Source organism: Lissotriton vulgaris, chromosome 7, assembly GCF_964263255.1.
Source record: "Lissotriton vulgaris chromosome 7, aLisVul1.2, whole genome shotgun sequence".
Taxonomy (NCBI): domain Eukaryota; kingdom Metazoa; phylum Chordata; class Amphibia; order Caudata; family Salamandridae; genus Lissotriton; species Lissotriton vulgaris.
This window is the reverse complement of record NC_141695.1, coordinates 1390958058-1390960557: the sequence shown is the minus strand read 5'-3', so window position 1 is coordinate 1390960557 and position 2500 is coordinate 1390958058. Positions and strand designations below refer to the sequence as shown.

At 44.8% G+C, this 2500-nt stretch overlaps 3 non-coding genes across 3 annotated transcripts; 1 reads left to right on the top strand and 2 right to left on the bottom strand.

Annotated features, from left to right (window-relative positions):
* Window positions 1-46: 46 nt before the first annotated feature.
* LOC147705353 (U6 spliceosomal RNA) lies at window positions 47-153 on the bottom strand. The gene has a single exon (XR_015298041.1). It is a non-coding gene; the product is annotated as a U6 spliceosomal RNA (small nuclear RNA).
* Window positions 154-873: 720 nt separating this feature from the next.
* Window positions 874-946, top strand: TRNAR-ACG (transfer RNA arginine (anticodon ACG)). Its single transcript has one exon. It is a non-coding gene; the product is annotated as a tRNA-Arg (tRNA).
* Window positions 947-1958: 1012 nt separating this feature from the next.
* LOC147705351 (U6 spliceosomal RNA) lies at window positions 1959-2065 on the bottom strand. The gene has a single exon (XR_015298040.1). It is a non-coding gene; the product is annotated as a U6 spliceosomal RNA (small nuclear RNA).
* Window positions 2066-2500: the final 435 nt, after the last annotated feature.

Here is a 2500-nt window from a genome sequence, read left to right as displayed (position 1 = left end):
TCAATTAGTCTTGAAAACAAAAAAGATTTCTCTCCTAAAAGCTGTTAAAAATATGGAACGCTTCACGAATTTGCGTGTCATCCTTGCGCAGGGGCCATGCTAATCTTCTCTGTATCGTTCCAATTTTAGTATATGTGCTGCCGAAGCGAGCACACTTTATTGATGAACTGACAATGTTTATAAACTCTCTAAATCTACAGTCTCTAGACATAGGGTGGCCTGGCAGAGATGCTCAGATGGCCAGTACGCATTCAAATCTGAGCCAATGGTCAAAAATGTATGAAGAGTAGCAATCCATTATTCTTCACTGCATTTGTGGTCCAAGACTAAACACACCGTAAGTATGTAGATTATACCAGGTTTGCAAAGGCTCCTGGTTCGGGCTACAGACAAGGAGCATTGTGACGTCACGCTGCCTGTGGAACAGTGATATTAAAGGTGAAACAGCTGCACAGTAGGTTAGGTGAAGGGCTCTGAGAGTGGAAAGGCAGCATGCTTGGGTCCCTGGACAAGGTGAGCTTATGATAATGTGTCTGAATGTTCGCCTGTGTTGTAATATTAAACCCCTTATTGTTGTAAACGCCTACTTACTAAGGAGTTCTCAAGCTCAGCCCCACACAGACCTGGAAGTGATTATGTTAATGCAAACTATTTAAGAAATTGAGCCTGATCTAAAAGATTTCCTTGGATCTAGGACCATTTCGCCTAGCTTTTAGGTGCTTCCTTCTCCTAAAGTCCTTTGTAAAACTTGGGAAAACCTCACAGAACAGACTTCCAGGAGGTCAGATGGGTTTCCTTGTGCCTTCACACACACACACACACACACACACTTTCTAGCCCACTTAAGGACAAAAGGATGCATAAGTCTACATAGGGCCAGTGGCGCAATGGATAACGCGTCTGACTACGGATCAGAAGATTGTAGGTTCGACTCCTATCTGGCTCGGAAGGGTTGTAGGTCCCTGTTTGATTATATTCCTGTGGAATTCTTATTTACCTCAGACTTGTTGTAGGTTCAATATTCTCCAGCAGGACTCATCCAGCAGTTGTTCCACGGTAGAGCGCAAGTAATAGGACCACAGCTAGTTAAACGTTTCCCATTTGCTGCTGGACTCTATGTGATGGCCGTCACGTGGTGTGCTGCTTTTGTATTTCAACATGGGTCCCTGATACTCTTAATTGGGAAAAAGCTTGTTGACAAAAGTGTGTGTGCGCGAGGGTCTGTGGACGTAGGCAGGTGTGTGCACTTGAATGCTTACCCATTTACATGTGTGAGAGGAACAAACCAACTCCCTGTGGGCTGCAGGCTTACAACTGGTAGCCCCAGTAGCCAGGCAGAACCACAGGTAAGGAGAGAGAGAGAAAGTTGGTCCATTATTAGAGAAGGCCCATAAGCATCTTGCACTGCTACCTTCTTCCCCTCTCAGCCACGATCGGCCAAGACCTCTCTATTAGGGTAGAGGGTGAACATTTCTTGGACCTCAGAAACTGAGGGATGTAGACCCAATATGTCCTCCAAGCGCCTAGAGACCTGGTGCCCAATCTGGCATGGTGTTTTTCAGCTTACCCGACCAATCCGGTTGCAAGGTGGACTTTAACAATACTGCTAGAAAGGCACTCCCAGACATCCCTGAGGCCTTCATTTGCATAGGCCCTGCCCTTCTCTTTGTCCTGCTTCCCACGAAGCAACACAACACTGCAGCAGTATAGATTTGGGGGTGGTGAAGAATAATGACAGTGAGGCTAAAAAAGAGAAAGAAAAGTCCCAGAAGTCCTGCAGGCTTCCTTGCTAAATGCAGCTGAACATAGAGCGCACCTTCTTTACTGCAAAGCAAATACATTAAAAATGTTGAGGAGAGACTAATTGAAAAATACATATCACGGGGACAGCACTGGGACCTGCTTTATTTTTTCAATTAGTCTTGAAAACAAAAAAGATTTCTCTCCTAAAAGCTGTTAAAAATATGGAACGCTTCACGAATTTGCGTGTCATCCTTGCGCAGGGGCCATGCTAATCTTCTCTGTATCGTTCCAATTTTAGTATATGTGCTGCCGAAGCGAGCACACTTTATTGATGAACTGACAATGTTTATAAACTCTCTAAATCTACAGTCTCTAGACATAGGGTGGCCTGGCAGAGATGCTCAGATGGCCAGTACGCATTCAAATCTGAGCCAATGGTCAAAAATGTATGAAGAGTAGCAATCCATTATTCTTCACTGCATTTGTGGTCCAAGACTAAACACACCGTAAGTATGTAGATTATACCAGGTTTGCAAAGGCTCCTGGTTCGGGCTACAGACAAGGAGCATTGTGACGTCACGCTGCCTGTGGAACAGTGATATTAAAGGTGAAACAGCTGCACAGTAGGTTAGGTGAAGGGCTCTGAGAGTGGAAAGGCAGCATGCTTGGGTCCCTGGACAAGGTGAGCTTATGATAATGTGTCTGAATGTTCGCCTGTGTTGTAATATTAAACCCCTTATTGTTGTAAACGCCTACT